The 26,821-nt window shown below is 48.0% G+C and overlaps 1 long non-coding RNA gene across 1 annotated transcript; it reads left to right on the top strand.

Annotated features, from left to right (window-relative positions):
- Positions 1-1,509: 1,509 nt before the first annotated feature.
- On the top strand, positions 1,510-26,821 carry LOC140905818 (uncharacterized). Its single transcript, XR_012156955.2, has 3 exons — positions 1,510-1,652; positions 2,434-2,491; positions 25,045-26,821. It is a non-coding gene; the product is annotated as an uncharacterized LOC140905818 (long non-coding RNA).

Genomic DNA, 26,821 nt, shown 5'->3' with positions numbered 1-26,821 from the left:
TGATTAGGGGGCTGGGGCACATGACTTATGAGGAGAGGCTGAGGGAACTGGGCTTGTTTAGTCTGCAGAAGAGAAGAGTGAGGGGGGTTTTGATGGCAGCCTTCAACTACCTGAAGGGGGGTTCCAAAGAGGGTGGAGCTCGGCTGTTCTCAGTGGTGGTAGATGACAGAACAAGTTGCAGTGGGGGAGGTCTAGGCTGGATATTAGGAAACACCATTTCACTAGAAGGGTGGTGAAACACTGGAATGGGTTCCCTAGGGAGGTGGTGGAATCTCCTTCCTTAGAGGTTTTTAAGGCCCAGCTTGACAAAGCCCTGGCTGGGATGATTTAGTTGGGGTTGGTCCTGCTTTGAGCAGGGGGTTGGACTAGATGACCTCCTGAGGTCCCTTCCAACCCTGATATTCTCTGATTCTATGATCTTCTGCACACACAGGCTGGGGAATTTCACTCAGGATCCAGCAATTCCTGTATTGGAGGAGGAATTATTCTTCTCTTGTATGTAAGTGACACTGTGAGCCTAGTAACTGGTAGTTAAACTCAAGCATCTCTTACAACAGTGTTTTTCAGCGACGGGTTGTGGGCTGGCGCTGGTCCCTGAGATCTCTCTGACACAGTTTAGAAATGCAGCAAGCTGGTCCCTGGTATCGAAAAGGTTGAAAAACTGTCTTAGAAAACAGACATCGAATCTCAATTTATAGACTTAAAATGACAAAGAATCCACCACATCCCCTTGGGAAGCTCCTTCCAGTGGCTAATCACACGCACTTCAAAATTTGCCCTTTATTTCCAATTTGAATTTTCACTATATTGTTATATACAAAAGTGCTGAAATCACAGAGGAGCTTTACAAGAGTACGGGCCTGTGCCCTCAGTCAGACCGATGGAAATTCAGACAATCTCTGCTGATTTCAGAGAAGTTATTACTGGATTAAAACAGATCAGAATCTGGCCCCAAACTTTTAAATTACTTAGGCATAAAAGAAAAGGAGGACTTGTGGCACCTTAGAGACTAACCAATTTATTAGAGCATAAGCTTTCGTGAGCTACAGCTCACTTCTTCAGATGCATATCGTGGAAACTGCAGCAGACAGTCCCTCTTTAGATGTGAACAGCAAATGCCACACGGTGGCACCACCCAGCTGCCTTTTCTATTCCTCAGAAATATCATCCGGGATGAACAGCACAGGAACAAACAAAGCCCATTTCATTCGTCCCCACTGTAGCAACAGGAGGTTAAATTAAAAGCCTGTTTGTTAATTGTATAGAAGGCGAGTCTGAATTTATACCAAAGTCACGTCTTACTAAAAGAGTCACATAAAAACTACTCACAAACTCCAAGGATTTAGCTTGTTGTCAATAGAAACCCAGGTCTATTAAACAGTGGCTGACAGCGTTCTAAAGTCTTCCTGCAACGAATGATGCTGAATTCTGAGTCTAGGGTAAACACTGGCTATGCTGGAAGCTGTGTCTGTCTCTGTGCCTGTCCAACACCAAGTGCAACGAGATTCTTTGTGCTACTGCAATAGAAACAATAAGAATTAATAATGTTCTACCTGAGCAGAAAAGCCTCTCAGCAGTTTATTGTCACTTCTCCCTTTCAGATAAGCCAGAAGAATATTTCGTTGTAAACTGGAGAATGATGAAGAATCCAGGTCTGTCTTTTTCCGTGTTTCTGGGGCAGGATATTTGGTTTTTCCCTTGTTTGCTTCCTGCACTCAGTGTCTCAGTTAATGGCTGCCGAATCCGCAGAATTCTTGTCGAGGATTAGTAAAGGTTAGAGGGAGAATGGGTCTATTTCACATGCCAGCCTTCTTTCCAGAGCCGTGATGGGACCAGATACACCTATCAGCTGTGAGAGGGTCAGGGAACGTCAGGGCCATCCTTAGGATTTATGGGGCCCTACGCAGTATTATTAAACTGGTGCCCCTATGCCCGACGGCAGCCCGGGGTCGCAGCCCAGGGCGGGAGGGACGAGGCAGCAAAGGATACCAAGCCGCCCGGCCCACCTCACGGTGGCGGAGAGTCACAGTTCCCCTCAGAGACCCCCGGACCCTCTCCCTCACACAGAATGCGCGGTACTGGTGCATTCGGCTCTGTGAATCCGGCCCCTGCCGAAGGAGAAGGCAGTGTGCGCTGGGTGTGCGGGAGCCGACCCGCTCTCACCTGCTGTCATGGGCGGTGAGTGAAGCTGCCGCTTGGGGATCCTCTCTCCCCACCCAGCTCTTCTGCCTGTGGCCCCGCCCATACTCCACCCCTGCTCCTCCCCCACTCCACCCAGGCCACGCCCCCACTCCGCCCAGGCCCCGCCCTCTCCCCACTATCTCCTCCGTCTCTTCCCTCCTCCTCCCTGCTCACCCCCTTCCAGCCAAATCCCTGAACCCAAATGAAGCAAATGACATTTGAAAAAAACACTCTTCTGCCATTTCTTTCTAGAGAAAATGGAGCGTGTTTTCCACTGCATGTCAGATGGTGACGACTGGACATGCAGAAGGTACCTAATTAAAAGCACTAAATTTGGGAATAAAAAGTGTCAGTGACAGGTTTTTTGATATGCCCAGAAGTTTGTCAGAGATTTATTTGCAAAAACTTTGTAGTAAGGGCGAGTCAGCTGCCGTGCTGAATACAACGTGAAATATTATGGGATACATGATGCAGCTCTTCTCTGTTTTACATTTTCTTAATCAGTATTTCTAAGCTGATCTTATATTTCAAATGCACTCTTAAGCCTTCAGAAAGGAATCATTCCAGAGTACTACAGATTTAACTCACTGAAACAAAGACATTATGTTAAATTCATCAGTCACAGCGGTGTAGTGTGTTCATAACAATGTTCACTGCTTTTAGAAAAAGGGACAATAATTTATTTTGTGTGATCTCCATAACAATAGACGTGTTTATTTCAGAGTAGCAGCCGTGTTAGTCTGTATTCTCAAAAAGAAAAGGAGGACTTGTGGCACCTTAGAGACTAACCAATTTATTTGAGCATGAGCTTTCGTGAGCTACAGCTCACTTCATCGGATGCATAAAGTGGAAAATACAGTGAGGAGGTTTTTATACACACAGACCATGAAAAAATGGGTGTTTATCACTTCAAAACGTTTTCTCTTTCCCCACCCCACTCTCCTGCTGGTAATAGCTTATCTAAAGTGATCACTCTCCTTACAATGGGTATGACAATCAAGGTGGGCCATTTCCAGCACAAATCCAGGGTTTAACAAGAACGTCTGAGGAACAGGGGTGGGGGGGAGGGGGGATAAACAAGGGGAAATAGGTTACTTTGTATAATGACTCAACCACTCCCAGTCTCTATTCAAGCCTAAGTGAATTGTATCCAATTTGCAAATGAATTCCAATTCAGCAGTCTCTCGTTGGAGTCTGTTCATGAAGCTTTTCTGTTGAAGAATAGACACTTTCAGGCCAGAAATCGAGTGACCAGAGAGATTGAAGTGTTCTCCGACTGGTTTATGAATGTTATAATTCTTGACATCTGATTTGTGTCCATTTATTCTTTTACGTAGAGACTGTCCAGTTTGACCAATGTACACGGCAGAGGGGCATTGCTGGCACATATCACATGGGTAGATGTGCAGGTGAACGAGCCTCTGATAGTGTGGCTGATGTGATTAGGCCCTATGATGGTGTCCCCTGAATAGATATGTGGACACAGTTGGCAATGGGCTTTGTTGCAAGGATAGGTTCCTGGGTTAGTGGTTCTGTTGTGTGGTGTGTGGTTGCTGGTGAGTATTTGCTTCAGGTTGGGGGGCTGTCTGTAGGAAAGGACTGGCCTGTCTCCCAAGATTTGTGAGAGTGATGGGTCGTCCTTCAGGATAGGTTGTAGATCCTTGATGATGCGTTGGAGAGGTTTTAGTTGGGAGCTGAAGGTGACGGCGAGTGGCGTTCTGTTATTTTCTTTGTTAGGCCTGTCCTGTAGTAGGTGACTTCTGGGTACTCCTCTGGCTCTGTCAATCTATTTCTTCACTTCAGCAGGTGGATATTGTAGCTGTAAGAATGCTTGATAGAGATCCTGTAGCTGTTTGTCTCTGTTTGAGGGGTTGGAGCAAATGCGGTTGTATCGTAGAGCTTGGCTGTAGACGATGGATCGTGTGGTGTGGTCTGGGTGAAAGCTGGAGGCATGTAGGTAGGAATAGCGGTCAGTAGGTTTCCGGTATAGGGTGGTGTTTATGTGACCATCGTTTATTAGCACTGTAGTGTCCAGGAAGTGGATCTCTTGTGTGGACTGGCCCAGGCTGAGGTTGATGGTGGGATGGAAATGGTTGAAATCATGGTGGAATTCCTCAAGGGCTTCTTTTCCATGGGTCCAGATGATGAAGATGTCATCAATATAGCGCAAGTAGAGTAGGGGCGTTAGGGGACGAGAGCTGAGGAAGCGTTGTTCTAAATCAGCCATAAAAATGTTGGCATACTGTGGGGCCATGCGGGTACCCATAGCAATGCCACTGATCTGAAGGTATACATTGTCCCCAAATGTGAAATAGTTATGGGTGAGGACAAAGTCACAAAGTTTAGCCACCAGGTTAGCCGTGACATTATCGGGGATAGTGTTCCTGACAGCTTGTAGTCCATCTTTGTGTGGAATGTTGGTGTAGAGGGCTTCTACATCCATAGTGGCCAGGATGGTGTTATTAGGAAGATCACTGATGGATTGTAGTTTCCTCAGGAAGTCAGTGGTGTCTCGAAGGTAGCTGGGAGTGCTGGTAGCGTAGGGCCTGAGGAGGGAGTCTACATAGCCAGACAATCCTGCTGTCAGGGTGCCAATGCCTGAGATGATGGGGCGTCCAGGATTTCCAGGTTTATGGATCTTGGGTAGCAGATAGAATACCCCAGGTCGGGGTTCCAGGGGTGTGTCTGTGCGGATTTGATCTTGTGCTTTTTCAGGGAGTTTCTTGAGCAAATGCTGTAGTTTCTTTTGGTAACCTTCAGTGGGATCAGAGGGTAATGGCTTGTAGAAAGTCGTGTTGGAGAGCTGCCTACCAGCCTCTTGTTCATATTCCGACCTATTCATGATGACAACAGCACCTCCTTTGTCAGCCTTTTTGATTATGATGTCAGAGTTGTTTCTGAGGCTGTGGATGGCATTGTGTTCTGCACGGCTGAGGTTATGGGGCCAGTGATGCTGCTTTTCCACAATTTCAGCCCGTGCACATCGGCGGAAGCACTCTATGTAGAAGTCCAGTCTGCTGTCTCGACCTTCAGGAGGAGTCCACCTAGAATCCCTCTTTTTGTAGGGTTGGTATGGAGGTCTCTGTGGATTAGTATGTTGTTCCGAGGTGTGTTGGAAATATTCTTATTTTCTTATTATTCTTATTAAATTTCATGCTTATGAAATTTCACCAACTTTAAAAAATATGTTTCCAAAGATTTTAGGCACAACAAAGGGTTTTATATCTGACCAGGTGCTGATTTTGCTGGAGGGTTCTCTTAAAACTGGTTCATCAAATAGTCAGAAGTAAAGAAAGGGAAACTCGTTTGTCCAGCGATCCTGTCCCTTTAAGGGCTCTCTTCAAGGAGAAAGGGATGGACAGGAAGACTTTGGAAGCAAGTTTTTTGTACTATAGTAATTACAATTAAAATGTGTATGTTAGAGAAGGGTGGTCTTTTGAAGGATTTATTTAAAAAACTATATGTCTGAAGATCCGAGCATTTAAGGCTAAAGATGAATATTCAGATTGTGCATCTAAAAATCTATGCAAGGATTTTTTAGAGATGTGATTTTAAAATCTTCAGCAACTCACTAATGAAATATTTTTAAAGCAAATTTTAAACTAAGGTCCTGTAGACTGACATGTTCTGAGTAAATATTACTGCAATGTACAACTGTTTCTGTCAGTAAATTCAGAAACTGACAGTCTATACCTGGGGATTGGCAAATGCCTGTTAAATGGCTTCATTCCCCCTTGAATGGCTCTTTAACAGTTTCAATGTTGTGCTAATCAGTCTGGCAGGTTGGAGGCTTTTTCACTTTTAAGTTACTAGATCCCTTCTGGAGGAAGACTCACCAGGCTGCAGCAGCGAGCTGTGGGAGCCTGCAGGAAGAGTCAGAACAGGGATAGGAAGAGGCAGGAGGGTGGCCACTGAGACCCATGGGTGCCCCAAATTTTCGGGTGCCTTTCGCAGCCGCATACACTGCATATGCCTAAGCATGGCCCTGGGGAGCATGTCCCATTCAGGTTTATGGGTGGCTGGCTGCTCGCAGTGCATCCCTGGACCGGCAGCAATTAGTTCCTAGTGTAAGGGGACTGTTGTCCCCTCACTAAAACTCAGTGGGGGTGTTTTGGTTGCTAGCTCCCAGTACAAAAAGGAAGGGGAAGGGTCAATGGGAAACCAGATCCCTGAGACTGACAGTCCCCAGGGGCAATGGGGAGAGGCCAATGCTCCAGGTCAGCCTGATTGACAGGGCGGGCAGGGTAATCAGGGAGTCAGGAGGCCAGGGGGGTCCCATCCTCCATGTGAGCCAGAATTTCCTGGGTCAGACAGAGGGGGGCCGAACTAAGGGGAGAGCAGGGGCCCAAGCTGAGCTGGGAGCAGAGTTGGGCCAGCCAGAGGGGCCAGAGAAGCAGCCAGGGAGAAGGTCAGAGCTGGGAGCAGAGTCACAGAAGCAGCGCAGGGAGCAGCCCCTGTGCTGGGGGCAGAGCTGCAGCGACCGGAGCCAGGGGGGCCAGAGAAGCAGCCCAGGGGGCTGGAGGCAGAGCAGCAGCACCAGCCGTGCTGAGGCAGAGTGGAGATGGGGCTGGGACTGGAGCCGTCCGGAGCTGGGTGCGGGGAGCAGCTGGGCAGAGCGACCGGGACCCTGGGCAGCGGGCCCAGCGCAGAGAGACACCCCAGCCAAGAGGCTCTGCAGGCCAGACTCGGAGGGGGATTGTAGCCCCGACGTGGGGGCCGATGCTGGGAAGAAGGGTCCTGCCACCTGGAGCCTGAGGGCGCGTGGCCACCACCAGAGCGAGTGTCTGACCCGTAGCATCCCTGCAGCATAGCCAGGGCCTGGGCAGGAGCCTGGGACGTGTGAGGAACAGACTGTGAACTGCCCTGACATCCCAGAGATGCTGTTTGTGATGGTCCCTGCCACAGAGCCGGGGGGTGGGTTTTCCTGTCACCTTTCCCAGTTTTCCTTATTATTTTAATTGGTTGCTGTTTAATAAATTGTATTTGCTTTAAACTGTATGTAACGATCAGTGGGTCAGGGAAGCATCCAGTGCAGAGAGAGCACCCCGGAGTGGGGACACCCTAGCCCCTGCCCTAAGTGACCACAGCAAGGTTGGAGTCGAGCCCCCCAAGAATCCTGGAGTAAGCTTTGTTGGGGTTATGAGGACTCTGCCACACGGGAGAGTGGGAGGGGAGCCCTCGAGGTCAGGCAGGCCTCTGGGTAAAGGGAGTGGGAGCGAGGACTCAGATCCTTTCACTAGCCAATTCCACTGGGGTCGTGTATAAGCCAGGAAAGTTCCCCACAATAGCGGGACTATCCCCCCGCTTACATAGGCAGGAGCCAGTACATGGAAATCCAGCTCAGACAGAGCACATGACAAACAAATCCGTTTTCTTGTGGCAGAGGTGACGTCTAGGATCTGAGTCCTCGCTCCCACTGTGAATCCTGGGTGGTGGGCCTTGAACATTTTGAGTAATTTGTAGCTTGCAACTCCAATCCAGACAGACGAAGAGTTTCAGTCTTGTAGACCGAGCAGGCACGCGGACTGCTGCATGAGCGTTTGTCTCCAACTGTGCCCAGAATGGCCACGCACATCACAATTTCGGCAGCAATGTGGGGACATTTTTCCCCAACCCCATCAATGACAGCGGAATGATATTGGTTCCATCGGCGACGTCAGAGAAGTGGAGAGTCGGAGTTCCTACTCTAAGGAAGTTGTCAGAGCACTGTCAGTTCGGACAAACGGTAAGTGATGCTCTGCATGACCAGTTTGTCTCTGGATTATGTAATGACCAGATTCAGAAAAAGTTACTGACTGCATCAGCACTTACGTTCAAGAAGGCTATTGAAATATCTAGGGCCATGGAAACTGCAGAGACAGTTACCCTGGGATTTAGTGTGAACCAAGAAATTCACCTTCTGAATTGGTGACGCAGAGAAACACAGACATGTAAGGAATGTCCATGTGGATGTTGTGAACAAACTGTGCATGCAGAGCAGGATTGCTGGGCCTGCCAGGTCATTCACAGGAAGTGCCAGAAGAAAGGACACCTCGCTGTGTCCTGTCGCAGAGTTCAATGACCAGGAGCACAGACTAACCACCCACCCCAGAAGACACCTATGAAGAGTGAACCTAAGACAGCATCGAAGTCAGGAATTCATAATGTGGGAAAAGACAAGAGCTCTAGTGACACTGCCCAAGACCTAGCACTACATGGGTTATCGGAAGCTGGAGTCAGAGATGGCATCAGGGTCACACCTTCGATCGAGGGAGTTCCTACAAGCTTGGAGCTTGATACTGGAGCTGCTGTCTCCTGCATTCACCTGTCACCAGACTTTGTCACAAGTTCCTCCGGAAGAAACTGCCACGGTTTTGAAGCCTTATACCAGAGAAAAGTTAGTCCCAAAAGGGATACGCCAGGTGAAAGTTCAACAAGATCAGGGATCTCAAACTCAGATCACCACGAGGGCCACATGAGGACTAGTACATTGGCCCAAGGGCTGCGTCACTGAAACCTTTTCATACAACGATACAAAAGTATAGTAAAAAATGAAAAAAAATGAAGAGTAATATGCTATTAAAAATCAATGTCTTAACTTTTTAAGAATTGTAATGCGAAGTGCTAATTTTGACAGTCATTTCATTTTTGTCCACTTAGCTGACAGCGTTTTGCATCAACCAGAGCATCAATATTAGGTTTGATATCCGGAGATGAAACCAATCTCAGTGTTGCTCGCAAATGTTCACCAGTGAGCCTTGATCTTAACACAGATTTGTTAATCTTCATGGAAGAGAAAAACTGTTCACATATCTATGTACTTCCAAACATTGCCATTACCCTTGCGGAAGCAGAGAATAACATGGGAAATCTTTCTTGTGAAAGAAACCGGTAGAATTCTGGAATTCCAACATCTGTATAGTTCTGCTTCAAAATGGTATCACACTGAAGCTCCACTAACTCCATCCTCATTTCCTCTGCAACATTGTCAATTTCTACAGAAAATAGTGTGGAAAAAAGTTGAAAATGTGGTTCAAGCACCTTGAAATCTTTAAACCGCACATCAAACTGTATGTGTAAGTTAGAAATGATATCTGCATATTCTTTCAAGGATTCGGGTTCAACTTTTCCTAAGGAATTCAAAGTTGAGAAATGGACCAAATTGCCAGCAGTCAGCTGTTTCCCCCTCAAAGTAAGCTTGACTTTGAATGACTTCACACTGTCATACATCTGTGTTATCGCCTGTTTTCTGCCCTGAAGCTTCACGTTCAGTGCGTTCAGGTGATCAGTTCTGTCTGTGAGAAAAGCAAGGCTGCAGATAAAAGTGGAATCAGCAAGCTATGCAACCTCCTTGTTTTTCATTTTCATGAAGGAATCAATCTCCTCTCTAAGTGCGAAAAACCCTTCAGAACATTTCCACGACTCAGCCAGCTCACTTGAGTGTGATACAGAAGTTCCCCATATTCGCTGTCCATACTTGCTAGACAAGAAGTGACCTGTCTGTGATTCAGCCCTCGTGCATGTATAAAATTAACGGTTTTAACAACTACATCCATAACTTCCTTCATTTGTAGACTTTTACTACACAGGGCTTCTTGGTGCAAAATGCAGTGTATGCTGGTGAAGCTAATGCCTGGTCTATTGGGCCTGTTCCTTTCGGTCTTCAATCATCCAACCATGCCAACGTTTTCAGAGCACGCTGATGGCCACCGTCCGTAGCCCAAGATACGAGTTTGTTCCATGGCAGCGCAGCTTTTTCAATGCACTCTTCCAGTCCTTGAAATATGTCACGTCCCACTGTGGGACCCTTCAGTGGCATTACGTCTAGCAATTCTTCGGTTATACTCAAATTGCAGTCCACACCTCTAATGAACACTGCACTCTGTGCAGTATCTGATACATTTGTACTCTCATCAAGAGCAATTGAAAATGCTGTGAAGTCTTTTGCCATTTGAATCAATTGTTTTTGTACATTATCCGTTAAATCCGTTATCCTGCAGGCAACCATAGTGGCAGACAAGCTTATGCCTTCAAAAACTTTCTTCCTATCAGGACATAAAATTTCGCTGGCCTTCACAAGACATTCTTTTACAAATAGGCCTTCTGTAAAAGGTCACAATGATTTAGCTGTCATTTTGCTTATTACAAAACTTGCTCTTACTGAATCTTCACTAGATTTGTTAATCTCCAAAAAGAAATTTCTTTGCTTGGCAAATGCTGCTTTAAGTTGCCGAACTTTTTCCTCTCGGATTTTTCCAGTGAATGCATCACATTTTTCACAGTGCATCGTGTGGTAGGGCTGTCATACGTTATACTCCTTGGGAACAGGAATCGTTTGCTGACAAATAAGGCATTGAATTTTATCTTTTACCTCTGTGAAAAAATATAAATTCTCCCATTTGTCTTGGAAAACTCTCTTTTCTTCCACAAGTGTTCTTTTTTTCGATGCCAAAGTAATTTCCGAGGGGTTTTAATAAAATATAAACACTCAATAATGCACCCCACTCAAACAACAAACCACGCATTTACTTTTAGAATTACTTCTGTTCAAGACCTCCCCTCTGCCCCTGTCCCCACTCCACCCTTTCCATGGGGCCCTGCCCCGCCTCTTCCCACCCCTTCCTGCCCCCATTCCAACCCCTTCCCCAAATCCCCGCCCCAACCCCGCCCCCTCCCTGCCCCATTCCCACCCCTTCCCCAAATCCCCGCCCCGGCCCCGCCTCTTCTCTGCCTCCTCCCCTGAGCGTGCTGTGTCCCCACTCCTCCCCCTCCCTCCGGGAAAGCCCTAAGCACCACCAAACAGCTGTTTGGTAGCGGGAAGCGCTGGGAGGTAGGCAGAGGAGCGGGGACACGGTGCACTTTGGGGGGGAGGAGAGGAGCTGGGGAAGCAGCGCAGGTCTGTCCCTGTGGCGTGCAGCCCCTGGGGGGAATGGAGCAGCTGGGGGTCTTCGTGCGCTGCCTTGCCTGCAGGCACCACCCCCACAGCTCCCATTTGGCTGGGAACAGGAGCAGTGCAGGGCAGGGTCACCGACTGCAACCGGGACTGCCCTAGCCCCAACTCCCCCCCCCACAAACCCCTACACCCCCCCCCCAACCTCCTGCCCTGACCCCGCCATGCCCCCAAGCCCCTGCCCTGAGCCCCCCCAACTCCCTGCCCTGAGCCCCCCACACCCTCCACATCCCCCAACCCCCGGTTGAAAAGGGACCCTGGCAGCTCCAGTCAGCACCGCCGACCGGACCATTAAAAGTCCGGTTGCCGGTGCTGCGGAGCCAAGGCAGGCTAGGCAGGGGAGCCACGGGGCTCTGCACAGTGCCCCTGCCTTGAGCACCGGCTCCGAAATCGCATTGGGCGGGAACCGGCCAATGGGAACTGCGGAGGGGTGCTTGTGGGCAAGAGCAGTGTGCATGCCACAGAGCCTCCTGCTCCCCACCCCCACCTAGGGACCAGACCTGCTGGCCGCTTCCAGGGCTCAGCATGGAGCCAAGACAAACAAGCAGCCTGCCTTAGCGCCACTGCCCAGGAGCTGCCCAAGGTAAGCCCAAGACCCAACCCCCCGCCCCAGCCCTGAGCCCCCCCCAAACCCAGAACCCCCTCCTGCACCCCAAACCCCTCATCTTCGCCCCACCCCAAAGCCTGCACCCCCAGCTCAGAGCTCGTACCCTCTCCTGCACCCCAACCCCCAGCTCTGAGCCCCTCCCTAAACCTGTAGCCCTCTCTTGCATCCCAAACCCCTCATCCACGGGCCCACCCCAGAGTCCACACCCCCAGCCCAGAGCCCTCACTCCCCTGCACCCCAACCCTCTGCCCTGAGCCCTCCCAGACCCCTAACCCCCTGCCCTGAGCCCCCTGCATTCATATGATATGACAGTACCTGTAAGAAATTTAAGTTACTTTCACCCCTGGCTACACCCATCGCAGCAGTGAGTGGGCTACATCCATGATACCAGTGATCAAGAAGGATGGCTCCATCTGACTTTCCAAAGTGACACTGAATCCAGTTTTATGTGCAGTGCCTACTACCTCATATTGTGGATTTGTTTGCTATTCTTGGTGGAGGACAGTGTTTCAGTAAATTGGATTTGCTCAGCGCATATGTACAAATGGAGACTGACCTGGCATCTCGCAAATATCTCACAAACAGTCTTGTTTGCGTAATGCCATCAGACCCTGGTCACTGACGGGCGGGATCGAACCTGGGGCCTCTGGAGCTTAGTGCATGAGCCTCTACCGCAGGAGCTAAAAGCCAGCTGGCTGTTAGCTCAGGCTATCGAGCAGACTCATTTTATCTCTCTCCGTAAGTGGTCTCGGTGCCACGAGATGGGACAGAACCCCACCTCCAGGAGGTGTGTGGGTTACATTTCGCTACCACAGGTTACCTTTCAGTATCACACTGGGCACCTGCCCTCTTCCAGAAAGCCATGGATAAGATTCTGAAGGGACTGAACAGAGTTCAGTGCTATTTGGATGACATTCTTAATACAGGAAAGGATTAAGAGGATCATCTTTGACATTTGGATGCTGTTTTGCGACATTTGGAAGTCCATGGACTGAGAGTGCGCTGAGACAAATGTGAGTTTTTCAAACCTTAATTTGAATACCTTGGACACGTAACTGGTGCCGTGAGCTTAAGGAAATTGACAGAGAACATGTGACAGTTAAATTCATTTTTAGGACTGCTTAACTACTACAGCCAATTTCTGCCTAATCTGGCAAACGTATTGGCACCTTTGTGTGAACTGTTATGAGTAAATAAAAACTTGAAATGGACTAAAGATTGCGAGTGTGAAATTAAGGAAGCAATGAAACTGCTGAAATCAGCCAACGCTCTTACATGCTTAGATGCTTTGTTACCACTGCAATTGACTTGTGATGCTTCACCACTTGGAGTGGGTGCAGTTTTTCCCCACTTTTTTCCTAATGGCATGAAAAAACCAATTGCCTTCCCTCTTGAGCACTCACCATGTCTGAGAAGAACTATGCGCAAACAGATTGAGAAGCTCTGAGCATTATCTTTAGAATTTGGAAATTTCCTATCCGTGTGCTAGACATTTTACCTTGCTGAAGGATCATCGCTTGTTACTTTCAATTTTTGGACCAAAGCGTGGAACTTCGTCACTAACTGCTGCTCGTATGCAACGATGGGCCTTGCTACTTTCAGCTCATTCCTATACTATTCAGTTCTGTGAAGGAACTCAGCATGGCAATGCTGATGGGCAGTCACATCTGCCAAGTCCAAGCTCTCATCAACCCAAAGAAACTTGCGACAAAGTGCTTTGTCTCAATTTGGTGGCTAGGTTACCCGTCACTAGCGCAGACATCAACGAAGAAACCACTAAGGATGATGTGCTTTCTCTTGTGAAGGGGATGGTGCTACAAGGTAGAGCATTGGATCAAAAGAATCCCCAGTTCACACCATTCGTGTCACATCAGTGTGAATTATCTGTGAATCACAGTTGTGTTTTGGGGGGAATGCGAGTGATCATTCCGAAATCACATCAGTCTCGGGGTTTGGAAACTCTTCATGAAGGTCATTTTGGCATTGTACGGATGAAGGCTAGGCATCACGTCTTTAAATGGAATTCAGCACAGACATTCAGCTCCACACCACCCTGCTACACAGGGACTAGAGGAATGCTTTGTACAAACACTTAAACATGCCTTAAGAGCTAACAAAACTTTCCAGACCTCAGTCTCTAAATACACCTGAGTGCAAGGAACATCCCACTTTTAGACAGAAATTCCAGAAGCCTGTTGCTGTCAGTTGCTGACCTAAGCTCTGGTGACTCCAAGACACCCGGCATTTGGACATTTTGAAATGAGAAAAGCCAGATTCCTGAATCTGAGAGTAACAGGGCTGCTCACCTGACTCTCTGCCTGGAGCGACTGCTGGTTCAGCTTCCCTCCACATCTGGTAATGGGCTGCATTAATGAGGTGGTAGTTTGGTGCTTTGAGATCTCTGGCCAAAGGAAGAGTTCTCCTCGACCCCTCCACCTGCCCTGGCAGGATAAAACAAGAGTGTAAACAAACCAAACAAGCCCTTTCACGCCTTGGCTGCAAGGGCTCCAACCAGTCCCTTTGCCCCCTTGATTGCTGGGTGTGACGGGGCGCAGACTCACCACCGCGGCACCTCCTGCTGGTCAGTCCGGGAATTAGCTCAATCCAGTCTGAGTGCGCTGCCTTCGGCTGGTGTCTCGCCTGGTGTCTGCTCTGCTCTGTCTCCACCGCCTGTAGCTGGACCCATGTTGCGCCTTGGGCCGCAGCGTCGCTTCAGGACACAGCACTCCAGCTGTGCCCCCAACTCCATTCTGCCCCCTTCCGGGGGTATTGTCAGTCTGTCTGCAGTCTCTGCATGGCCTCTGTGGCCAACTGCAGCCTCAGGGCAAACTGCAATCTGTCTCGGCCACATTGCTCCGTAACAAGTGCAGAGCAAGGGAGGTGGGGGTGGGGGGACCCAGGCCTGCCCACTACTCTAGGTCCCGACCCAGGGACCCTCTAGCAGCAGCCGTGTCCTGCCCTCCTTCTCTCCCCTCTATTGTTCATGCTCCCTGGGCCACTTCCCCTTGGCCATTGCACGTCCTCGGCTCTTTCTGTCAGGGGCCTCAACCTGGCAGGTAACAGGCCGGAGCTCTCGCTCTGCTCCCCTGAGCCTGCCCAGCACGGCTCTGTCCAAGGTGCTGCTCCATCTACAGCAGTGGTTCCCAAACTTTTCGGCATCATGCCCCCTTTTTAATTTTCGAGAAACCCTCACACCCCCCACTTCTCTTTTACCATTATCCAACCCCCCCTGCTCCCTGTCCCCTGACCGCCCCCTCCCGGGACCCCCCACACCCCCAGGACCCCACCCCCTATTCAACCCCCCCTGCTCCCTGTCTCCTGACTGCCTCAACCCCTATTCACACCCCCACCCCCTGACAGGCCCCCCGGGACTCCCACGCCTATCCAACTCCCCCTGCTCCCTGACTGCCCTGCCCCCTATCCAGACCCCTGCCCCTAACTGCCCCCCCCGGGACCCCACCCCCTATCCAATCCCCTCTGCTCCCTGTCTCCTGACCGCCCCCCAGAACCTCCGTTCCATCCAACTGCCCCCTGTCCCCTGACTGCCCCACCAGGACCCCCTGCCCCTTATCCCACCTCTCTGCGCTCCCTTACCAGGCCTCTCAGAGTGGCAGGACTGGCTTATTGGAAAGCCTGGGAGCTGGGCAGGCGCAAGCTGCAGGGGAGGGTGGACAGGAGGGGAGGGGCCAGGAGCTCAAGGGTCGGGTAGCCTTGCACCCCCCCTTGGAATTTCTTCACGCCCCCCAGTTTGAGAACTGATGTTCTACAGGGAACCAGTCCTTCACCCTTGCTGGTCAGGGCTAGACTCATCTCCTCTCAGCTCTGCAGCCTTTTTATAGGGCCCAGATGGGCTGTCATAAATATAAAGGGAAGGGTCACCACCTTTCTGTATACAGTGTTATAAAATCCCTCCTGGCCAGAGGCAAAACCCTTTCACCTGTAAAAGGTTAAGAAGCTAAGGTACCCCGCTGGCACCTGACCAAAATGGCCAATGAAGGTACAAGATACTTTCAAATCTGGAGGGGGGAGAAAAGGCTTTGGTCTGTCTGTGTGATACCTTTGCCGGGAACAGATCAAGGATGCAAGCCCTCCAACTCCTGTAAAGTTAGTAAGTAATCTAGCTAGAAAATGCATTAGGTTTTCTTTGTTTTGGCTTGTAAAGTCGCTGTGCTGGAGGAAATGTGTATTGCTGTTTTTGTGTCTTTTTTAACTTAAGGTTTAGCCTAGAGGGATTCTCTATGATTTGAATCTGATTACCTGTAAGATTATCTTCCATTCTGATCTTACACAGTGTTTCTATTCGACATTGGTGAGGCCTCATCTGGGTACTGTGTCCAGTTTTGGGCCCCACACTTCAAGAAGGATGTGGATAAATTGGAGAGAGTCCAGCGAAGGGCAACAAAAATGATTAGGGGACTGGAACACATGAGTTATGAGGAGAGGCTGAGGGAGCTGGGATTGTTTAGCCTGCAGAAGAGAAGAATGAGGGGGGATTTGATAGCTGCTTTCAACTACCTGAAAGGGGGTTCCAAAGAGGATGGCTCTAGACTGTTCTCAATGGTAGCAGATGACAGAACGAGGAGTAATGGTCTCAAGTTGCAGTGGGGGAGGTTTAGATTGGATATTAGGAAAAACTTTTTCACTAAGAGGGTGGTGAAACACTGGAATGCGTTACCTAGGGAGGTGGTAGAATCTCCTTCCTTAGAGGTTTTTAAGGTCAGGCTTGACAAAGCCCTGGCTGGGATGATTTAACTGGGAATTGGTCCTGCTTTGAGCAGGGGGTTGGACTAGATGACCTTCTGGGGTCCCTTCCAACCCTGATATTCTATGATTCTATGATTCTTTTATCTTTGTTTTGTTCTTTTAATCAAGTTCTGTTTTTTAAGAATCTGATGGGGTTTTTAGGGTCTTAAAAATCCAAGGCTGGTTTGTGCTCATCTTAGAATCATAAGAATCTTGAATCTTAGAATCTTGTTTATTCTCAAGCCTCCCCAGGAGAGAGGGTGAAGGGCTTGGGGGGGTATTTTGGGGGAAGACGTCTCCAAGTGGGTTCTTCCCGGATTCTTTGTTAAATCGCGTGGTGGTGGCAGCGTACAGGTTTTCACCTACGCTGGTTCCCAAGGCGAGAAAGGAATCTGTGCCTTGGGGAAGTTTTAACCTAAGCTGGTAAGAATAAGCTTAGGGGGTCTTTCATGCGGGTCCCCACATCTGTACCCTAGAGTTCAGAGTGGGGAAGGAACCTTGACATGGGCCCTGATTGGCTCCCCACAGGCCCTTTCTAATTGGCTGCAGGTTTGCGCAGCCTCCCGAAGGCTGCTTTCCCTGCTCCCCTTTTGGAGTGGGCTGCCGCACCACTACACCGGGGCTTCTGTTCACCGCGGAGCGGAGGTGGTGTATGGGAGCCCAGGCCCTCCTGGACTCCACGCTGGGTCCGAGGCAGAGAAGCTGCCGTCGAATCTGGCCTGTTGTGGGTCCCCAGCATAGAGGTGACCGCTGAGTGAGATCACCCAGGCCCGCGGATAGCAATTCTGGGCCCCAGGGCAGAACAGTCAAGGGGCCCCCTATGACGCGGGCTGCCTGACATTTGGGCAGTGCTGTGCCTGCCCTGCTTGCATGTTCCCTCTATTTTTTTCCCATCCAGTGAGCAATAAATGTTGTTGTGTGCACCGAGGTACGTGTGGATGCGCACCACCTGTAGAAACAAACACCCCCCCTCCCAGCTATTATGTATATATAGATTAAAAAGTTACCATAGGGATAATTACTCCAGCCAGGACAGGTTAGGCATTTTAGAACTCACTACTCAAAGAAGTAAATTTAAAGTGTAAGAGAAATACAAATACTGAAATGTACAGACCAGTTAAAATATGAAAATAACACACTTTAAAAGAATAAAATGGCAGAGAATATATGTGCACTGCAGGAAGTACCAAGAAGTAACAACAACAATAATACACGTATGTGTTGGGAGGTGAGTGTGAAAGAGACTCTGTGTGTGTGTGAGACAGAGAGAGGGACAGAGACAGGACAGTGTGTGTGTGTGTGTGTGTGAGAGAGAGAGAGGACTGTGTGTGTGTGAGAGAAACACAAAGACAGGACAGTATGTGTGAGACACAGAGACAGACAGGGCAGTGTGTGTGTGCGAGAGAGAGAGAGAGAGACAGTGTGAGCTGGCTGCTGGGAAAATCTCACAATCAGAGCAGTGTCTCTTTAGGAAAGGCAGGCACTTACCACAGAGGAGCCTGCAGTAGCTCTGAGTCCTCCTGAACCAGGCGGTGTCGTGTCATGTCCCCTGTGCCTTGCTCTGCAGAGATGGGGTGCAGAGGCGGGGACACCCTCACATCAGCACCCCCTACTGCCCGCTCTGCACAGCTCGGGTGCGGGTCCCGGGAGCCGCAGCAGGACGGAGCGATGTGGGGAGGAGCACCACTGAACACTGCGCTCTGATAATCAGCCAGGCAGCACTTGAATCTAGGATGACGAGACAGCAAGTGTGAAAAATCGGGACGGGGGGTGGGGGGTTAATAAGTGCCTATATAAGAAAAAGCCCTGAATATCTGGACTGTCCCTATAAAATCGGGACATCTTGTCACCCTACTTGAATCATTCCTGCGCAGCACTGCCCAAATGTCAGGTAGCCCACGTCATAGGGGGCCCCTTGACTGTTCTGCCCTTTGAAATCGCCCAGGCCCCTGGGCAATTGCCCCCTCCCCCGTCAGCAGGCCTGAGATCGCCGGAAACCAGTGTGTTTAGGGAGAAGTGGAGGGGACCAAGGAGGGACTCCCGTACAGAGCACACACGCGTACAGAGCCCAGTTCTGGTCCCATCGAAGCCCAGGAGAAACGACTCCTCTTGTTATCAACAGGAACTAGGCTGGGCCCCAACAAAAAAAAGATTAAATAACAGCCTAATTACAATCTCTTTTTACCAAATATCGCCAGTGCATGAGCTCTCAGGGCGATTTAACAATATAGGAACTTTGAAGAACAAACAAGCGGCTCTTTGAGCTAGAGGGAGCCAAAGAAACATTGAAATGTGAAAATGTCAAATCGGGGGAACGTTTTCATGTTCCGTAACTCAAACACCATTTCACGAGTTACAGTCAGACTCCTCAGAAGCTCTTGGCTTACAAAGTGAATCTGGGATTTTTTGGGCCTAAGATATTTTCCAGGCTAAAGTTATAAGGGGGCTAAAACGGGGCTTTCAAATGAAAGCTGGTGACAATATTAATGTATCATCTTGGATGGTGCGTGGCTGCTGCAGGTAGCAGGATCCACCACAAGGATCTAGCCACAATCTGCCCGCTGCTCAAACGGTGCCACTCCCGAACCCGGCATTCCCCAGGCTGGGGAAACCCCTTTATCTGGCCCAGTCCCCTTGCCCATGTTCTTAAGAACATAAGAACCACCAGACTGGGTCAGACCAAAGGTCCATCTCGCCCAGTGTCCTGTCTTTCGACAGTGGCCGGTGCCAGGTGCCCCAGAGGGAATGAACAGAACAGGGAATCATCAAGTGATCCATCCCCTGTCACCCATTCCCAGCTTCTGGCAAAGAGGGAAAGGCCCTCAGAGCTGGTGCAGAACCTCCCACAACGTCCCCTGAAGCCTGTCACGGAGTCCCCAGGTGTTGCTCTGGAACTGCTCCCTACATAGCCAGGCAGGACTCTGGGAAGTCTCCTCTCTGTGAGCAGCCTGTCTGCAGGACACACAGCTCACCCGGCTCCCACCTTCCTGGGTCTGACCTCGGAGTGTTCAGCCTCCTCTGCCCCTCCGTGCGCTTCCTACAGAGAGTCCGCTCAGGTGGGGTCCTGGGGAAGCCAGAGGGTCCTGCTCCGCAACTTCGCAGACGGACGTGACTCTCAGCCAGCCAGTAACACAGAAGGTTTATTAGATGACAGGAACATGGTCTAACACAGAGCTTGTAGGTGCAGAGAACAGGACCCCTCAGCTGGGTCCATTTTGGGGGGCAGTGAGCCAGACAACCACGTCTGCCCTTCACTCCCTGTCTCCAGCCAGCCCCAAACTGAAACTCCCTCCAGCCCCTCCTCCTCTGGGCTTTCCCAGGCCAGGTGGTCACCTGATTCCTTTGTTCTCCAACCCTTTAGCTCTCACCTTGCAGGGGGGAAGGGCCCAGGCCATCAGTGGCCAGGAAACAGGGTGTCGGCCATTCTCTGTGTCCAGACCCCTGCACACACCTGCCCTCTAGGGCTCTGCAATGATCATACACCCTTACCCCACCACCTAGATACTTAAGAACTGCATAGGGGAAACTGAGGCACCCCCACAATATTCAGAGGAAACATTAAGAACAGTCCTGCTTCGTCACAAAGCCACATAAGATTTAAGGGAAAACAGGGATGTTTTGGTGAGGCAGGAGAGTGGGGATAAATGTCCTGCAGGGGGTGAGGGGGGAAGAAGTTGGGGCAGGGTTAGGGGAGATTTTCCCCAATTGCCCCGTCAGAGATGGCGATTTTACACACATTTTAAAATGGAGCACAGATCAAATGTGTTTAAGTAAATTTTCACTTTTCATGAGACAGTGCCCTAGTAACGACACTGTTTTGTCTCGGTTTGTAGGAGTGAGGCTGATACCATCTGGCTTCAGAACAAATCAGACAGGTGACCATTGGTAGGGAATAAATATCCTACCTGTTCAGATTACCTGATGATTTCTTTTCCTCTTCTGAAACTGAATTGAAAATTTAGGGCTTGTCTACACTACCAGCCGGATTGGCGGGCAGCGATCAATCCAGCAGGGGTCAATTTATCGCATCTAGTCTAGACGCGATAAATCGACTGCTGAGCGCTCTCCCGTCGACTCCGGTACTAGGAGGATGAGCTGAGGACGCCAGAACGAGGAGCGCAAGCGGAGTCAACGGGAGAGCGTCAGCTGTCAGCTTACTTAAATCTGATGAGGTTCAATAAGGATAAGTGCAGGGTCCTGCACTTAGGACGGAAGAACCCAATGCACAGCTACAGACTAGGGACCGAATGGCTAGGCAGCAGTTCTGCGGAAAAGGACCTAGGGGTGACAGTGGACGAGAAGCTGGATATGAGTCAGCAGTGTGCCCTTGTTGCCAAGAAGGCCAATGGCATTTTGGGATGTATAAGTGTTGGATCATATTAAAGAAGTTCTGTATTAAAATCACAAATGAGTTTGATTCCCCAGAGTTTCAATTCCAGGGTATTACTAATGAAGAGGTCTCTTGGTTTTTGGTGCTGTTTCTCTCCCTCTATGTGTGAAACTTGCAAGCTGCTAACTGTGTTAGTACATCCTAAGACAGAGTCTGTTCTCAAAGCAGTTCACAGAGAGAGAGACTCAAAGCAATACTCTAACAACAGAAACAGCACCCAGAGACTCCCCGCCCTTTTGTTGTATTAACCATTGTGATTAAAATAGAGATAGAGGATGTATGTGGATGGATGCTTGGTGTGGATAATAACTGAATGATCAGGGAGGTGCCAGCCTAAGAATCCAGTGTCCATCGGCTGAAGAAGGCGTCAAGTGGAAATAATCAGAGGACCCCCCCCCCCCCCCCGGTGGGCAGACTGGAATCCACCCAACAGCCTCAAGAATGGGAGAACCAAAGAACAAGATAACATCTTGGAGCCATCAGGAATGTGCTATCTGCTGATTGATTCAGCAACAGCATGATGAAGCAATTCCCATAGACTGGCATAGGAAGAAATTCCTATAAAAATAGACTCTAAAAAGTGAGAACTTTGGGGGTCTGATTCTGCAAACCAACTTCCAGGAGCATCAGATGAGCATCTGACAAGGCCCTGCTCCCTCCTCATGTCCAGGCCACCTGGCCAGTGGCTTGGCATGAGCAACTCTAAGGCTGGTAACTATGATAACAACCTTGCAGAACCTGTGTGTGTGTGTGTGTGTATGAATGAATGAATGAATGAATGTGAGAATAAATTTGAGATTGAATGGAATGTTATAACTATAACTAACTGCTTACTATGATTCTTTCTGTATTCACAATAAATGTGGTATTTTGCTTTTTTCCCTTTAATAAGATCCTGCTGGTTTTTATTTTATTGGTACAACATTTTGGTGGAGAATTGCGAAAGGGGGAATATTGGTAAAAAACCTCAGTTATTGTAAATATTGGTGTGCACACCGCCAGCTCTAGTGAGCTAGGCATTTCTATTAGGTTAACCAGACCTGCTGGCCTCCGAGAAGGTAGCAGGGGACCTGCTGGCCTCCGAGAAGGTAGCAGGAAAAACAGATTAAACCAGACCTGCTGGCCTCCGAGAAGGTAGCAGGGGACCTGCTGGCCTCCGAGAAGGTAGCAGGAAAAACAGATTAAACCAGACCTGCTGGCCTCCGAGAAGGTAGCAGGGGACCTGCTGGCCTCCGAGAAGGTAGCAGGAAAAACAGATTAAACCAGAGCTGCTGGCCTCCGAGAAGGTAGCAGGGGACCTGCTGGCCTCCGAGAAGGTAGTAGGGAAAACAGATTAAACCAGACCTGCTGGCCTCCGAGAAGGTAGCAGGGGACCTGCTGGCCTCCGAGAAGGTAGCAGGAAAAACAGATTAAACCAGAGCTGCTGGCCTCCGAGAAGGTAGCAGGGGACCTGCTGGCCTCCGAGAAGGTAGTAGGGAAAACAGATTAAACCAGACCTGCTGGCCTCCGAGAAGGTAGCAGGGGACCTGCTGGCCTCCGAGAAGGTAGCAGGAAAAACAGATTAAACCAGAGCTGCTGGCCTCCGAGAAGGTAGCAGGGGACCTGCTGGCCTCCGAGAAGGTAGTAGGGAAAACAGATTAAACCAGACCTGCTGGCCTCCGAGAAGGTAGCAGGGGACCTGCTGGCCTCCGAGAAGGTAGCAGGGAAGAACAGGTTAACCGGACCTGCTGGCCTCCGAGAAGGTAGCAGGGAGAAACAGGTTAACCAGACCTGCTGGCCTCCGAGAAGGTAGCAGGGAGAAATAGGTTAACTGGACCTGCTGGCCTCTGGGAAGGTAGCAGGGGACCTGCTGGCCTCCGGGAAGGTAGCAGGGGAAAAACGCATAGATTAAGCTATGATTTCAGAATCTAGGCTGTGTCACTTGCTAAGTAATACCAGCAGTGACAAAGAGATTGAAATATCCATGTTAAGATGTTTAAAAGAAAACAGGGTAAGCCAGTACTAGAGGGAGGAATGGAGTCAGAAGGAACTCCAACCTCACCTTTTGTTAAAGAAATTACACCTTTTAAACAAATCCTTCAAAAATTTGGGCACAGTCCTTGGACTAAACAAGCCCTAGCTGATGTCTGCACTATTTCGGACCTAGAGGATAGATTGGCTCAGTATATCCTCATATACAAACCTTCTAGTGCTGCCAAAAGAGATGCAGCAGCAATTTGGTTGTTGTGGGAGGCATGTAAGGATTCTTCCCTCCGCTTGTCTTCATGTAAAGAGGAAAAGGCACAAATGGAAAAGGGAGCAGACAATTGGAAGGTGCTGGCTACAAATACCCAAAGCCAGCTGAAAATAGTGAAAGAGGCACTCCAGGAATACAAAAAGAGTGAAAAAGTTAACTCTGCAGAGGCTGGAGGGAGGCAGGTAAAGGGGGAGAAGGTCCTATGTACGGCACCCCCAGGCATAATTACAAAGAGAAAAGAGAGTAAAAAAAAAAAAAAAGTTAACTCTGCAGAGGCTGGAGGGAATTAAGCAGTTAAACTTTGTATTTCACCCAAACAACTTTTAACCGAAAATGTTAAAAAAGAAAAGTGTTAGAGCATTCTTGGTTTCTTTGCAGCCATTCTGAAAGAAAAATGGGCCCTTTTCCAAAGGAATGTCTGTAAATTAGCCAGGCAAAAATAAACTATCTGATTAAAATCATTTGACTGGACAATTTAGTCAAATTTGCTAAAAGAACATAAGAGGGTTCTATTGGAACTTAACTGCCTCAAATGTATAAAGGGAATGTAAGATGTAAAAAACAGAGCAGTGTGGAAGGGATGTTAAGGAAAAGAAAATGTGTATGTATCTGTCTGTGTGTGTGTAAATATGTAAAGTTCTAAGGACCAGTTAGTTTTGTTTTTGTTAATGCCACTAAAAATCCATTTGACTCTTTAATTCAAAGTTGCAAAACTGACAGACCTTTTTGCTAGACACAGGTAATTAGTGTTGTTTGGCTTTGGGATTTGGCATTTAACCCTTAAAAGGTAACTCAATGCTTTACAAAATTTAAAATGTTTTTAAGTTGTGGCTGCAGCAGGGCAGTCAAAATCAGGAGAATATAAAAAAAAATTGTTTTGGATTCTTTTTGTTTGTTTTTTGTTTGTTTGTTTTTGTAACAAAATAGCAGATGAGAGTTGTAGTAAAAAAAAAAATTAAAAAAAGACTGCCTCTCTGAAGCAACAGCAGGGGTGAGGTGCACAAAACAAAAAGAAGCAATGTTAGAAACACTGAGTCTTAAAATGGCTCTGAGTAATCAGACTGTCACTTTGATAAAGGTACATGAAAACTCTGTAAGCAAAAAAAAAGAAATAGTGACACCTTATGTAAAAATGGATCTGGACAATGTTATAGAAGTTAAACTATGGAAGGAATGTGCATTTGCCCCAGAACATGTGCAGGGTATATTGTAGAAGGGGCAAAAGAAATGCAAACATACCATGCTACTTAATTAAAATGCTATTAGGGCTCCAAAGGGAGCCACAATAGGTTGGGTTTTCTTTTTCAGATTGCTGTGTGTTTTGGAAGCAGAAGTTAAAAGTAATCAAAACTCTGGTGAAAGTTGATTGTGTCCCTTTTAAGATAGAGTCTCTGAGCTGCTGATGGCTTTAAATCCAAAAGCAGGAAGTTTCTGTGAAAATGCAAATGACCTAAATGATAAAGGAAGGAAAGAACTAGCAGCACAAAGGAGCTGCAGATAAAGGACATACCTGGTCAGCAAACAAATTGTCTAAATAAAAGGCATGGGACAACAAGATAATTTTAATAAATGTAATGATAATAAGTATCCCTGTAACAACGTATAGTGTGTATGATTTTTGGAAAAATCCTTTAAGGTCGTATGGTAATGATGCTTCTCAGTTATTACCTGTAAATAAAACTTAAAGCTTAACACAGCAGGAAAAACATTATAAACTTAGTCTGCTGTATAAGAAGGAAAACTCAGGGATTTAATGACTAAACAGTGGGATAATTTCCCCATAACCCTTAAAAGATAAAAGCCTTTGAAACCTGGCCTGCCTATAGAACAAAAACAGGAAAATATGGGGGCAATTTCTCTGTTTTGCCTGCAATCAGCAAGGGTATTTGTAAAAGAAATATTTTAAGCAATAATCTGCCACCCCAAAAGGGGTAGAAACATGTTTTTTTGTCTTTCAGAAAATCAGGAAAAGCTGCCAGCTGAAAAGCAACCCAATACCATGAATCTACTGTCACAATAGAAATTGTGTTCTGTGTTCTATGTTTTGTCTTGTGTTTTGTGTTGTTGCTAGCACTGTTGTGTGTTTAAAAAAAAAAAATACTGAAGACCTGCAGGAACTTAAAAATAAATTAAGCTTTCTGTCCCAGCTACAGGACAGCCTGATACAAAAACAAGTACATGCCAATGTAGACTTGGTCCAAATTGGTCTAGGTAACCTAAAAGGCCAATGGAATCTTTAGTAATGGCTTAATACTACCACATGGCTTATCCATAAGAAAAAAAAATATTAGAAATAGGAAACTACACAGCCATAGCTATGGGATGCACTGAAATGCAGATACTTGCACTAGCTACTTTGGAACACAAAATGTTCTGGGTCATATTGGGAAATATTAAGGGTTTGATGCATTTGTTAAAAAAGAAAGAGATCATTGTTTGACACTTATCAATATGAATGGATGCAATATGTTTCCACTATTGTAAACCAGACTTGTTAATGGGAGAAATTGTTGTCAAAATTGCACACCAACAGTCCCTGGAGGCAAAGGTATTGAAGGTTAACCCACTCCCCATATTACACATGGGATCCTTTTGGCTACCCTGGACCTTGAGCCAGTGGGCTGGGGAGGGAGGGAAGCTATTGGACACTAGAGGTTGTACCGAATGGACTCCTCAAAAGTGGGTGTGCCTCACCTTGCCTGTTTCCCCAGAACCTTGTAGTAAAGATACATCACTAGGATCATGTATGTGGCATGAATTGGAATCACAAACTCAAATTGCCTCACAGTACTTTCTCTTGAATAGGCTACATAGAAAGTGACACTGACGATTATAAATCTTAGTGTCAAAAGGGGGATTATGTTGGATCATATTAAAGAAGTTCTGTATTAAAATCACAAATGAGTTTGATTCCCCAGAGTTTCAATTCCAGGGTATTACTAATGAAGAGGTCTCTTGGTTTTTGGTGCTGTTTCTCTCCCTCTATGTGTGAAACTTGCAAGCTGCTAACTGTGTTAGTACATTCTAAGACAGAGTCTGTTCTCAAAGCAGTTCACAGAGAGAGAGACTCAAAGCAATACTCTAACAACAGAAACAGCACCCAGAGACTCCCCGCCCTTTTGTTGTATTAACCATTGTGATTAAAATAGAGATAGAGGATGTATGTGGATGGATGCTTGGTGTGGATAATAACTGAATGATCAGGGAGGTGCCAGCCTAAGAATCCAGTGTCCATCGGCTGAAGAAGGCGTCAAGTGGAAATAACCAGAGGACCCCACCTGGAGGGCAGACTGGAATCCACCCAACAGCCTCAAGGATGGGAGAACCAAAGAACAAGATAACATCTTGGAGCCGTCAGGAATGTGCTATCTGCTGATTGATTCAGCAACAGCATGATGAAGCAATTCCCATAGACTGGCATAGGAAGAAATTCCTATAAAAATAGACTCTAAAAAGTGAGAACTTTGGGGGTCTGATTCTGCAAACCAACTTCCAGGAGCATCAGATGAGCATCTGACAAGGCCCTGCTCCCTCCTCATGTCCAGGCCACCTGGCCAGTGGCTTGGCATGAGCAACTCTAAGGCTGGTAACTATGATAACAACCTTGCAGAACCTGTGTGTGTGTGTGTGTGTATGAATGAATGAATGAATGAATGTGAGAATAAATTTGAGATTGAATGGAATGTTATAACTATAACTAACTGCTTACTATGATTCTTTCTGTATTCACAATAA

The sequence above is a fragment of the Lepidochelys kempii genome, chromosome 2, assembly GCF_965140285.1.
Source record: "Lepidochelys kempii isolate rLepKem1 chromosome 2, rLepKem1.hap1, whole genome shotgun sequence".
In the NCBI taxonomy this organism is placed as follows: Eukaryota; Metazoa; Chordata; order Testudines; family Cheloniidae; genus Lepidochelys; species Lepidochelys kempii.
This window is presented reverse-complemented; position numbering and strand designations above follow the sequence as displayed.